The 12,334-nt window shown below is 47.8% G+C and overlaps 1 protein-coding gene across 1 annotated transcript in view; it reads right to left on the bottom strand.

The window, feature by feature from the left end:
* Positions 1-6,128, bottom strand: part of ZNF366 (zinc finger protein 366) — a 60,690-nt gene extending 54,562 nt beyond the window's left edge. The window contains exon 1 of the mRNA XM_004586158.2: positions 5,798-6,128. The gene's annotated coding sequence lies outside the window, so the exon portion shown is untranslated. The remainder of the gene's footprint in view (positions 1-5,797) is intronic.
* Between the last annotated feature and the right edge of the window lie 6,206 nt (positions 6,129-12,334).

Raw genomic sequence — 12,334 nt, 5'->3', positions numbered from 1 at the left:
AATCCCACTCTTAGGTGGTCTGTTAAACAAAATGGGTGCCTTTTTGGTTTTCAATCTCTGAGAGGAAAATAAGGAAGCAATCACTGCTCGGAGCGGAAGGGTTACATGCGACAATGTCAGACTCTTAGATACCAAACCTGTAACATATTTACTCCCCTCTAAAGCTGCTGCCATGGTCATCTCATTCTCCAGTTTCAGTATCTGTGGCCATTAGAGTGGGGCTTCAGTACATCTGAGGAAAGTAGAATGCACTGGTCTTTGACACTACAGAAATAGCCTTGATAAATGTTGACACAGAGAGCTTTTTCGATTTCTACTACAAAGCTGTTGTATGTAATAATCGTCATCCGAAATCCCAATTGGCTATTAAGCATTTGTATTTACCATTTAAGAAGTTTGCAAAATAAGTGTAAATCTGCCTCCATGCAGTTTTTTTTGCTTGCCTCCACTGCTTTCACTAAGGTAAGAAAAAGGCATTGTGTACCACAAGGGTGTTTTACTTCTCTCCCTGAGTTCAGCCGGCGGTGTTTTGTAAACTCAGACCAAGTGGCATCTCTTTAACTGGGATTTACAGCTTCGCTTGCAACTTCCAGAGAGGCCTGAGCATTTCCTACAAGGCTACCTTCTGGCTCCAGCTCTTTGAGTCAAGGAAAAATAAATGGCCGTTCTCTCTTGCTCTGCGTCTGCCAAAAACAATCTGCTAACACATCGTCTGCCAGACAAACAAATGCAAAATAAATGCAACCAACAGACTTTTCCGCGGAGCTTTCTGAGAAATGTTTGTGTCCTGTGAACAAGTGGGTGGAGGGGGGCTGGCCAAAGGAGCCCTTGAATACCCAACGACAGTGGCTCGCACACAGCGGTGGGCTAAGCCCTTGCAGATCCAGCTGCAGCAGGTGAAGAGCACAGCTGTCGTCGGGGCAGTCTGCCATGGTCCCGGTCCCCCCAAAGTCTGGCCAACTTTTTGCTAATAAAATGTTTCTTTTGATATTATGTAAGAAGCCCATTTCATTCTATAATCCATGTAGGTACTCACTCATTTGTTCAGTAAATACTTATTATTCACCTCTTACTTGTCAGGTGCTTATTCCGGTCCTGGGCGTATAGCAATGAACAAAGCAGAGGGCCTGTGCTTCAGGGCCTGTTTTTGAGTGAACTGCTATATTCCACACAGCAAGCCATGAAGGTATGTTGTTCTTCCGTTGCATGTCAGCTTCTCTGTCTAATGTGGAGGCATGTGGTGTTTGAATAGCAGAAAGGCTAGCCAGACTTTGGCCAGCTGACCAGGTGAACGCATGCCACAGTACTTCTGGTCTCTGTGTTCCCTTCAGACTTGTGTCCCTTGTGGCTTCATCTCATTAGCCACATAAATATATAAGAGATATATACGTCAGCACACACACATATGTATATGCATATACAAATCCAATCGGGAAAATTAGGACAAATTGTTCTGTAAGTGACACATTTTTTTTTTTATAATTAAAGCGGATTTACTATAACTTGTAAGTGCTGGTTTTTCAAACACTACTATCAATCTTTGTGTTTTTTTAATTTTCATGTCACCATTCACTTTGGGACAAAGATATAACTTCTGAAGTAGCCTTACCACTGCACACATTGTGTTTAAAAAAACTTGTAGGAGTGAATCTACTTTTATTCTTTAAAAATGAGTAGAAAATGCTTAGTATTTCTGAGGTTTTTTTAAATTAAGTATATCTACTCAAAATAAGACACAAACAATATAGGAACACACAAGCCAAAAAGAGCTGTTCAAAGAGAAAATAGTATGGAAAGATTTCAGCCAGTGATTCTGTTATGACCCGCACAGTCATCTCTGTATTAGGTCCCCACGATGCCAAAACCTGAGGACACTCGAGTCCCTTCTATAAAATGACCTGGTATTTACATACAACCTACATATACCCGCCCCCCGTGTACTTTGAAAATCATCCCTGGACTATTCATGCATAATGCCTTGTAGGTCCTGGAGTCATTTTTCTATATTGTATGGGGAATAGTGATAAGTGAAGCAAGGTTTCCCACATTCAGTGCAAATGCGGTTTTTCCCTCTAATCTTTGTTCTGTGTCTCCCTATGCTCACAGACATGGAACCACGCCCCAGGGAGGAAGACCCATCCATGGTTCTGGAATACTGACTAGTATCATCGGAATGTTCTGCTTGCCAGGACAATTCTTGCACCATTATGCTAATAGATTCTAGAGTAACAACTGATACACTCCAGACTGACTTGGAAGAGACCTTCTAATACCAAATCAAATCCCATGTGAAAGTCCAGCTTTTAGAACAGCCATGCAACGTTCATGTCAGTGCTGTCCTAAAGATGACAGAGCAAGAGCCCAGGCAGCCCCTGCAGGGAATCTCCCAGACCCCAGCCGACTCTGGGTGTCTGGCAGGGAGTGGGGAGGGTGTGAGCGGTATATACCGGCCACCTCCAAAGGGGCAGAATTGATCCATCCTGATCAATTCAGAGACCTGAACCTGAGGTCCAGGCCAGTGACGAAGCCTGCTGAGCCACACAGCAGCAGATCACAGAGACCAGGACGGGGTCTCTGACCCACCAGCAGCTTTGCTACCCCACCAAGTTGCATTCGGAGGTGGCTTGTGCACATTTGTGCAATAAACAGTGCAGCATTTGAGCAGAGAAGCAGCAGCTGACTCGGCCACAGTCTGTTGTTTCGGAGCACACACATGTACACATACACACAGACACAGCACACACATGTATACACATGAAAGCATACACACAGATGCACACATTAAGGGATCGTGATTTTGATATTAAAACCTTTAAAATCTATGCATGGTCTTGTCTTCATCCCCCCAAACACATGCTTTCCACAAACCTGGTGATGACTCCAGGTACCTATCCACACAAAGGTTGTTCAGCAGCTAAAACCTTTAAGCAGAGGGAACTCCAAGTGTGTTCAGCCTTGGGTCAGGGAGAAATGTGCCTCTTCATGACCCTTCACTCCTGTCTGCTTCTATGCACAGCCATGGCTCTCTCCCCAAAAAGTGCCTACAGCTCGTCACAGACACGGAAAAGGTCACCCATGATCCTGAGTCCCATAGCTTGGGGAGGGGGGTGAATGAGAGGTAATAGAGCCCTCCACACTTTGCACTGAACTCTATGGAACACAGCTGGCATTTGATGAGGCTACATCCAGCACCTGTGCCAGCTGCGGTTGAACAGCATCACATTCAACTGCACCTTCTCAGCTGCCACAAGGCTCCGTGACTCAGAGCACATTCATTCTCTGTGTGCACAGCCGTAAAGCTATGAAGAGTCATATTTGGCTGAGACAGATTTTGTCTAGCATTGAACACTGATAAGAATTCAAATTACAGGACACTCACATGAAGGAATATAGTACTTCCAAGTGTTTGCTACACAAGGCTTAAAAGCTTGCAGCCGACATTGGAGGGCTAGTCACCAAGCATTGTGTTATCTGATTTACATCAATAATATCATTGTATTCTTCCAAGGTCACTGTTTTATGCGTTTTATGCTTGGGAGACCCTGAGGTTTAGAGGAATTCAGTATTTGGCCTTAAGACCCAAAGTCAAAGCTGAATGTCACCCCAGATTTGTACAACAGCGGAGTCTGTGTGCATTTGATGTCTTCCTCACTCTAACCTGATTCATGTTACAGCACACAGACCTACACGCATACCCTAACAGGCTTTGTAATGGATAGGACAAATTGGCAATTTGGGGTTTGGTTGGGGGGCAGAAATCAAGTATTGAAAATTCATAGGAGTCAATTCTGAATCGTATTCTAGGATGGAATTCCCCTCATGATCTCACAAAAGAACCTCTGATGACCCCCAAGACGAATCACATTCTGGAAGTTTCCACAAACATCAAGTCACTCCTTGGAGTTGACTAAAGATAGGGTGAGTGCTGGCAAGCAGGCTAAATTCATCAGTGACTTCATTCTTCAGAAAACTGAATTTTTTTTTTTCTCCCAACGTGGAGCATATATTCTCGTGACAATGACTCAACAATTTGAGTGCCAATAGAGAATACTTTATTTTCCTTTCAAAGAACATCACCTATACTCAATCCTTCATCTCATGACCTCACAAAGAGACAGGCTGGAAGGGGTGCTGATGTCTGACTGTTGGCCTACATACTGTGACCTGCGTTTGTCTCTAGTTAGAGTAAGTCTGCTTCCATTTGTCTCATTTGTGTTGCACTTAATGCCTTTATTCAATGGCCTAAACCACAGCGTGTTCTGCAAAATTAATTGTACAGAGCATTAAGTACATTATCAAGGAGAAATGAAACTGAAACGAGTGTGTTGGGATCACGGCCCCGCGTCTCCCTCCAGGATACCCATTGCTGAGATATGATGCGAAATGCACTAGATCATGTATACCAGCCACCTTATGCCCTGAAGAAGCTCTGACGACGGGGTGATTGGGGTAAGCGGCGACGGTCCTGGAAACTCCTTTCAATTATTATTTTTGGAATAATTTTGCATCATCAGGAAAGCAAAGACAATCCCCCTCCTCCTAACAGAAGACCCATGAAAAAAGGAGAAGAAACAAGGACATCTGACTATGGAGCAAAATCCATGTAACAGTTCACGTCTGTCCTATTTTCTCATCTTTGTTAAGCTGATGGCTCGGTTTTGCCCAAAGATTAATGACCTGATTTTGGTTAAAGCATAGTCTGGCCAAATTAATTTTAAAATGAGAATGCAGCTAGGTTTTCTTTTCCCATGCTCTTCACATTCTGGAAGGCTCCAATCAAAAAGTTTCATGAAAATGAATCTTTTAAGAAGAGTATTCACCCACTCGGTTTCTCTCCAGGTAACCTGTTAACATTAGCAAATGCGCACAATGTCTAAAGCAACCTTGCTGACCTAATTTTGACAACACGATCTTGGCTCCCTAATGACTTGCTATAATGAGTTCTTGGTAATATTATCCTTTCTGACAAATTTAAATGAAGCACATCACACCTTCAAAAGCAAGTTGACTTGCTTGCTGTATTCCAGTTGGTACTTGGGAAACCAGGCAAAGGGCAACCATCTCCCTGCTGTGTCTCTGGTTTAAGTTTTTCTCTCCCATTGGCACAAATGATCCAGCCTAGCTTGCTCATTGTGGTTGCATGCTATTTGCCAAAACCACAGCTCTCTGCTCCCAGATCTTCTGTGTGGCGCACGACCTCTCCCACTGACAGGGACTAATAAATTGACACTTAACCCACGTGTTGAACTTGACCACACAAGCCCCCCACCGCAGTCTGACCCCTTCTGTATTTCCTTCCTATACTTCAGCGATACAGTCACCCATTAATGGTCGTCTTTTGGGAACGGGGTGCGGAATGGAAAAGAACAAAACACAGACATGTGTCTCCATCCAGCCAAGATGTCACAGAAACCTCAACGCAGACCACAAATCTTACCGGATGCCCTGATAGGAGTAGTTAGTTGCCTGGAAGACTACCGTGCCAGACAAGAATGAAATTCTCCAGTATAATGCATCCCATCCTCCCAGGGGCTCCCGGTTTCCCCCAGCCATAGGGTCCATGCCCAGATTCCCATTTGCCACCGTGTTATCCTCCTGCAGCCCCTCTGCAAGGCGCTTCGCAGTCCCCCCACCCCACATCAACTCTGCGAAGCATCCGTGTTCTCTTGCAGTCAACACAGAAGCCGACAGCCTGGGTTGCCCATCAGTGACAACCTCAGTCAGGGCTGATCTGTTGAAGACGCCCCCAGCCAGTCCCCAGCCCAGGGACACAGACGTGATGGCCCGGGAAACTTACCAGTTCCTGAGGACTGAATGGCTCCAGCGGTCCCACTGCTTTACCTGGTCCCTGGCTGTGGCTCTCTCTCTCTCTCTTTTTCTCTCTGTCTGTCTGTCTCTCTCCCTCTTTCTCTTGTGTACAGACTGCAGGGATTGTAAAGAACTCGCAGGGACAGTGTTTCAAATGACTTAAGAAAGAGAACAGGAACAATACTTCGTTCTCTTTTTCTCAGATGAGTACCTTCGGGAAGAAGGAAGGAAGGGAGGGGAGAGGGAGGAAGTCAACAACCCTTTGCTTTCCTGAAAAAAAAATAAGGAAACAGAAGATAGACATCTCATTGCTCTTAAACAAAATGTTGGAAGGGGCAAAAAAAAAAAAAAAAAAAAAAAAAAAAAAAAAAAAAAAGCTTTGGAAAAAAAAAAAGGAATTCCTCAAATTCTGCTCTCTGCCTAGGAGTTTTGAGAGGATGAGAACGCCTTAGTGGCCTGTCCTTGTCCAAACAACTGGGGCTCCCGAAGGCCGGGCTCTCCTGGGCTTGCCTGCAGCCTCCGTTGTCTGCTTTGCAGAACAGACCCAGCCAAAAGGGAACAAATCATGTCATGTCGACTGTGAGCAGGGCGAAGGCAGCTCCGTGGCGCTGCTCGCCCAGGCAAATGTGTAGCCTGCAAGAGAGGGCGTCTTGGCTTCTCAGCCAAGGGCTGCCGGCTTTTCTAGGCCCTTGGAAACACAGAGAAACACTGGATCCTCGAGAGCTCCTGCAGGATTGAGTAATAGATTTGTGCATGGGTCTCCGACCCACCTGCCGTGGACCACACTCGGCGTCCATCTTTGCTGATGGAAGAAAAAGAAAGGAAGGCCTTCCCCACGCTGGCTGCCGGGCCCATTTATCTCCCAGCTGCTGTGGACTGCATGCTGCCTCTACCCTCCCGATGCTTCTGGGCTTTAGTCAAAACCGTTGGCGAACCGGTACCACTTTCTCACGTGCTTGGAAAGAATTGGGACAAAGCACAGGTCTTGGATTGACCAGCAGCCGTTTTGGGGAAGGGAGAAAACTGGGAAAGTTGTGAAGAAGGAGCAGAAAAAAGGCAGGGAAGTCTTACTTCCCAGGGAGCACCCTTGGAATTCTGGGGGACCACTGACACCCGTCACGGTTTGGGGTACAGAGGAGTCAGGTCTGGCTAAGACCATCTTTACCACAAGCAGGAACCAGGGCCTCTGGGGATGTTTGTGGCAGCGAAAGAAACACCAGCCTTCAGCTACTTCCTCACTCACCCCATGTGAACAAACGTGGGGTGCAGGCTTACCCCCATGGGCAGAGAGCACTCAAAGCATGCTCTGGGATGAAAGGAATCGGTTCAGTGAATTTGTAAGATTGGGTACTAGAACCTGTAAGATTGCCTACTGTTATCGTCCCAACTGTTTTCTTTCCTATTACCTATACTCCTGCCTACCTACCTGAGGTGGCATGTGTCTACCAGCCGGACACAACGCTATTAGTGTGCAAGACACATGCAGTAAGTGTACAAGAGCCAGAGCCGGGTCTCACTCTGGAAATGCTCCTGTCCCCTGAGCCAACCCAGTGCTCTTGGCCCCCTGCTGGCTCAACTCTGCTCCTGCCTTTGTAGCAACTGGCTGGGAGAGGCCTAAGAGCATCTAGGAGGACAAGCAACAGACCTTGTGAGCCAGGGAAGCAGGAGCAGGGACAGGAACTGAGCCCCTCCCAGGTCTAGGGATGTGGGGTCCACCCTTGCACAGCCCAGCCCTATCTGGAGTGCCTGGGGAGAGCCAGGTGCCAGCAGGGGCCTCACTCAGTGCATGGGTACAGCCTGCAGGCCACAGGACTCTGGCAGGCTGCCAGCCTCCTTGGGCACCTGCAGAGCCAAGCTCAGGGCAGGCAGCCCTGACTCTGTTGTTTCTCCTCTCTGCAGCCTTGGGCAAGGCCAGGCCGAGCCCCAGGAGTCCGGTGAGAAGCCAGAGGAATTCCCTTTCAAGTGTGCAGAACGCGGGGCTGGTCACGTTGAGGGCCTGTTGTTTTCTCCAGGCCAGTGGCCCGCCCAAGGTCAATGCCCCAGCCTTGTGCCTGGCTTTGATTTTATGGAGCCTCCTCCTGTGGAGGATCTGAGGACACCCGCAGCCCCTCCAGGTTCCGCCCACGCTGCCCTATGGGCAAGAGCCCAGACAGGGCTGTGTTCCCTCTCCTCCTCTGCCAGGCAAAGGAAATGTCACCTCCAACACCTGCAGAACTATCTTCGGGGCTCTGAGGCTGGAATTGTCTGGTCCTTCCCGTTAGGCAAGGCAGGTGACCTGTCTCTTCAGGCTGCTGGAGCCACTCTGAGCCCTTACTTCTCTGTGTACCAGAGTTTATAATGCAGCCAACCAAAAGAGCCTGGGTAAGCATGGGGGTGGCCTGGCCTTGACCCCTCAGGAAAGCCCCACCTTGCATGGCAGTGTTCCTTAGATGATCTGAGAAGCCAGAGGGCTGCAAGCCACTGAGTCTACCTCGGGGACCAGGAGAAAACACCAAGACGAGGTCCAAGTGGCAAACTCAGCAACTCAGAACAACACCCAGAAATAGGAGCTGTGCCTACAATGGCCTCCTGACACCGAAGTACCCAAATTTATAAGTCTGCAACTTCCAGTGACCCAGAACTTTAGAGGTGTCCATTCACCCCAGAATTCACTTGACCTTCAATCATAGGGGTGGCTGAGGGAAGAAGAGGATTGTAATATATGCATCTAGGTCGATGAATGCTGCAAGATGAACATGTCTGAATGGTCAAGGTCAAGAGCAAAACTGAGGATTCACCAAATAATAATCCAAGTGCAAGAACAGAAGTCAAGATTCACCTTGACTTCTAGGCAATTTGCATGTAGTTTGAAATGTACCACTCAGCCCAGGGGGGTGAGGGGTGTGCTTCTCTGGCTGGGTTTTCTTGTTTTGAGATTGTGGTGTGGATTGGGGGTGGGGAGGCAGCTCAAGCTGTGGCCTGATCACTGACGTGCTGATAGGTACTGCCTTCTGTGACTGTTCTAGAATGCATTTATCTGCTCAGCTAAACATGGACTCCTGGGCGATGTCGGGGGAGGCCATGACTAACGTGCAAGGAATACTTCTGCCCTTGCACATGCGAGTGTTGCAGGACTCATCTCTACCCACTCCTGTGAGGTCGTGGTTTTACTTTCCCTGGGCACTCACTTCTCATTTGGGGCACACAGCACAATTTGTTAAAAATACAAATGCATGTGGCTTGAGCACATGGCCTTGGAGACACTGGCCAAGCTTCGGAGGCTGCTTGGAGCCTTTGGGGAGCTGGCGGGGAGCTGGCGGGGAACAGGCAGGGAGCTGGCGGGGAGCTAACGTTCTTGCTTCCTGTAGCACTTGCTGCTGCCTGGGTCAGTTTCATGGGCCCCCCTTTCCTCTGTGGACTTCTCATGGATTGCCAAGTTTCATGATGTCCACGTGCAAGGGAGAAGTCCTGGGCTGAAGCAGCTTTGAAATTTCTCTTGTTTCCATGATTTATTATCTCCATCTTGCCAAGCTCCAATGTCCTCCGTGTTCCGACTCTCAAAAACGTGAGAAAATTCACTTCTTTCTTCTGTGTTTTGGTTTTTATTTGCAGGATAAGATGGATTCTTTTTAAACAAGTGACTGAAGAAAGTCTCTCCCATGCATCTAGGATTTTCATTTGACAAGTAAGGATCACCACCTTCCTATTTTGGAGTCAGATTAAGAGTAAATAATAGTTGAAATCTCCTACCTACTCAGCGTGTGCCAGGCACTGCTCCTGGTATAACGTCTTCCTCCCAACCGCTGTAGGAGGTAGGTGGTGGTTTCATCCATCACCCCTGCTAGATGGGGAAATTGAGTCACCAAGAGATGACTCTGAGTGTTCTGCAAAAGCCTAGACAGGAAATGCAACGAAAAGATAAAGTTGTTTTGGTGCATAACTTTTTGTGATCCATGCATGCACAGGACCTTCCCGTTCATGGAAAGTGCTAAGGATGAACAGAAATTTCTACATCAAAATAGACTTTTAATTCCATTTTCCCAATGAGTGTTATGAAATTCCTTCGTACTTTCTCAAGACCACATGTTAATAATAACCCAAACCCAAGAAATGATGGTCGGAGCCTCATTTTTAATCAGAAAGTTTACTTGCCTTGCCCTATAAACTAACCTTACCTGTTACACAGTAACATCACATCACAAGGAACGGGGTCCCTCAAAGGAGAGAACAAAATGTTTCATAATATAAAAAAGCAAAACACAAGGTGCAAAGACTTCCAGAGTCCCTGTTCCATGAGCTTGTCATGTGGGCCAAGGGCCCATGTTGGTGTGGTTCGAGCATTTTCAGATTTCATTGATTGGTGGAGAGCTATAAGAGAGAACACTATACACATGAGGCCTGAAAACCTGAATATGAACTGCTGCAATCCATGCTCAGAGAGGAAGTCTGCGAGCTGGCAGCATGCACGGCAGGGTGCCAAGTCTGCACCTGCAGCTTGGGGAAGGCCAGTCAGCAGAGACCTGAGAGAAGAGACGAGCCAGGTGAAGGAGGAGTTCCACAGCTCAGCCAGGGGCAGGCTCAGCCCAGATGCTCAGTTGGGTCCTAAGGAATGGCGACAGGTCATTAGAGACTCTACTTGGGCTGGGGAATGGAAAATCAGATTGCTGTGGCACAAACACACGTTGACCACTAGGTACAGAATGGATTCTGCAGGGGCTAGAGTGGAAGCAAGGACACTGTTGTGAGGTCCGGGCTGTGTCTGATTTGCCAGTGAGGAGGGGCATCAGTCATATCAGGAGACACAGGTGCCTGCAGAGGGCGTGGGATGGCAGCAGTCGAGAGAGAGATGATGATATGATTTGCAAGATGGTGAGTATGGGCAATGTTTGGTATGAGGTAGCCAGCTTGTGAACGATCCAGCTTGCCAACATTAGCGTCTTCTGCTCTGCCCTACTCTCTACCCCAGTGTCCAGGGATGTACCCATTTCACTACCATATCCAACCCTTCGTGATTCATTTGACTGTCACCACCCCAGGCCTAGGTCTCCCGATGCCCACACAGCAGCGTCTCCTTTCCTCTAGCACTGTTACTGAGAAGTTAGAGCCGTCTGCAAAGCTGGCACAGCAGTGACAATTCTGGCAGACAGAGCAGAACTGAACATCTGGACGAGGAAGCCTAGGGGAAAAGGCTTATTCTACCTCACTCAGAGGTTTTCTCCAAAAAATCCAGATTGTAGGAACTCGCCTGACGCTGTGGGGTCAAACAGGCCATTCCTCCTTCTACACGCCCACAGCAGGTGCATGGGACTTTCCCAAGCCCATTGGTTCTGCAGTCGATGGCAGTCAAGTGTCCTCTGATTCAGTTCAGTCCTCACACCACCTCTGTGGGGACAGCATCCCATCCCACAGGACTGTCCCCATTGCAACATCCAGATTTTTTTACTTATGTTTCTGACCAACTGGATTGAAGCCAGAGCTCCCATGATCCAACACACAGAACTCAGGGAATCATTTGTACTTGTTCTTCCCGGTTTGTTATAAAGAATATTAGGATCCAGGGCCTGGCATGGTAGCCTAGTGGCTAAAGGCCTTGCCTTGCATGCACCAGAATCCCATGTGGGGACAGGTTCTTGACCCAGATACTCTGCTTCCCATCCAGCTCCCTGCTTGTGGCCTGGGAAAGCAATGGAGATGGCCCAAGGCCTTGGGACCCTGCACCTGCCTGGGAGACCCAGAAGAAGCTCCTGCCTGGCTCCTGGCCTTGGATTGACTCAGTTCTAGCCACTGCGGGCATTTGGGGAGTGAACAAGTAGATGGAAGATCTTTCTCTCTGTCTCTCCTCTCTGTAAATCTGACCTTCCAATAAAAATAAATAAATCTAAAAAAGTGTTGGATTCATTGCGATTAGAATGAAGTCCCCAACCTTGCCTTGCTCTTTCCAAGGACCAGCCTCCACTCAGAAGCCACCCTAAGGGCCAGTGGCCAACCACGATCCCGCCCACATACAGAAGGCATTTGTCAGCCTGGAGCTTCCAAGGGTTGTAGGAATTCATAGCAGGAAACTGAGGCAAAACAAATAGATCGATTTCACAATATCACAACTGGCTGGTGGGCTTAACTGCCAGGAACATGTTGCTTCTACAGAACAATGTGTTCTGAGCTCTAAAAGTCTAGTGTGGGCCAACAAGCCAAGTTGGAGAATGGCCACAAGCTGTTTATTGGTGTATGTGGGGGGCAGCATTTGAACTAGAAGTTAAAGATATGGCTGGGATACCCACATCCCATATATTGGAGTGCCAGTTCTGGCTCTACTTGCATTCCAGCTTCGTGTTAATGCACACTCTGGGAGGCAAAGAGCAGAGCTCAAATAGAGCAGTTGGGTCCCTTCCACCCACGAGGGACTCCTTGGCTGCGTTCCAGGCTCCCAGCGTCAGCCTGGCCACTGTGAGCATTTGAAGGGTGAACCAACAGTTTCTCTCTCTCTCTCTCCATACATACACACACACACACACATACACACACACATATACATATACTATCTCTATAT

The sequence above is a fragment of the Ochotona princeps genome, chromosome 28 (assembly GCF_030435755.1).
Source record: "Ochotona princeps isolate mOchPri1 chromosome 28, mOchPri1.hap1, whole genome shotgun sequence".
In the NCBI taxonomy this organism is placed as follows: domain Eukaryota; kingdom Metazoa; phylum Chordata; class Mammalia; order Lagomorpha; family Ochotonidae; genus Ochotona; species Ochotona princeps.
This window is presented reverse-complemented; position numbering and strand designations above follow the sequence as displayed.